The 1,001-nt window shown below is 62.2% G+C and overlaps 4 non-coding genes across 4 annotated transcripts, besides 1 other annotated feature; all 4 read left to right on the forward strand.

Moving 5' to 3' along the window:
- Positions 1–110: 110 nt before the first annotated feature.
- On the forward strand, positions 111–182 carry Tc00.1047053426229.10. Its single transcript, XR_008254255.1, has one exon. It is a non-coding gene; the product is annotated as an H/ACA snoRNA, TC11C4H3 (small nucleolar RNA).
- A 106-nt stretch (positions 183–288) lies between these two features.
- Positions 289–385, forward strand: Tc00.1047053426229.20. Its single transcript, XR_008254256.1, has one exon. It is a non-coding gene; the product is annotated as a C/D small nucleolar RNA (snoRNA), TB11C4C1 (small nucleolar RNA).
- Positions 386–390: 5 nt separating this feature from the next.
- Positions 391–427: a microsatellite.
- Positions 428–494: 67 nt separating this feature from the next.
- On the forward strand, positions 495–581 carry Tc00.1047053426229.30. The gene has a single exon (XR_008254257.1). It is a non-coding gene; the product is annotated as a C/D small nucleolar RNA (snoRNA), TB11C4C2 (small nucleolar RNA).
- A 201-nt stretch (positions 582–782) lies between these two features.
- On the forward strand, positions 783–872 carry Tc00.1047053426229.40. Its single transcript, XR_008254258.1, has one exon. It is a non-coding gene; the product is annotated as a C/D small nucleolar RNA (snoRNA), TB11C4C3 (small nucleolar RNA).
- Positions 873–1,001: the final 129 nt, after the last annotated feature.

Here is a 1,001-nt window from a genome sequence, read left to right on the forward strand (position 1 = left end):
CCGCGCCTCCCCTCGCATGGCCAGGAAAGGCGCGTCTTGAGACCCACCGCTCCGTGACGCTGGGCGCTTGGGTGCATCGGCGCCCCGAGAAAGAGACACGCCGGTCGTGAAGCGCAGCGACCCTTGGGCCGGTGGCGCGCTGTCGGTGCCGCGCGTGGCGCCACTGCCCGGTTGCGCGAGAGTTTGCGGTGACGGTGCGCGCGTCGAGGCTCCCTCCCCAGTTCGGGAAACGATGGGAAAAAACAAAACCAAAGAGGACGCGCACGGGTGAGAGATGCGGCTGCGACGCGTGATGAAATTCCACAGTTTCCTGTCAGTCTGACGACGAAAACGCGTGAGGACGCAATTCCCGACTCAGCTCACACTGAAGTGCTTTGCTTTACACCCCCATCTTTCTTTTTTTTTCTTTTTCTTTTTTTCTTTCTTTGTCCCTCTGCTCTCGCTGCGCGGTTTTGCGGCCCAGCGACGCGCACGCCCGCACACACACACACGCGCTACGATGGAGACATGTTGTTCGAGGTCCAAACAGTTTGAGCGACGCATTGAGAACGGAACAATAAAAATCACCTTTCGGCTGAGCGCCCGCTCCCCTCCCTCCCACTTCCTGCTATTGTTGTCGTTTTTCTTTCTTGCGCAACGGCGCGCACGTAACATCCTGCCCTGTCTGGCGCCCTGCCTGTGCAAACGGTTGGTGGCGGGCCCGCCCGAAAGCGCAAGAGAGAGAAAGAGAAAGAGAGGGCCGCATTGCCCGGAGGTGGGTTGTGGTGGGCGCACGCCGCTGCTGATGGAAGCAACCCACTCTTGTGCGCGAGGGCGCGTGGCCCCGTGAACGCGCTTGCGTGATGGCCAAAAACAAACTCAACAGGTCTGACAGCCGCCCCGCCCGCCGCTACCTCGCCGGCTGGCCCCCGCGCCTCCCCTCGCATGGCCAGGAAAGGCGCGTCTTGAGACCCACCGCTCCGTGACGCTGGGCGCTTGGGTGCTTCGGCGCCCCGAGAAAG

Source organism: Trypanosoma cruzi, assembly GCF_000209065.1.
Source record: "Trypanosoma cruzi strain CL Brener chromosome Unknown tcruzi_1047053426229, whole genome shotgun sequence".
NCBI classification, from domain to species: domain Eukaryota; phylum Euglenozoa; class Kinetoplastea; order Trypanosomatida; family Trypanosomatidae; genus Trypanosoma; species Trypanosoma cruzi.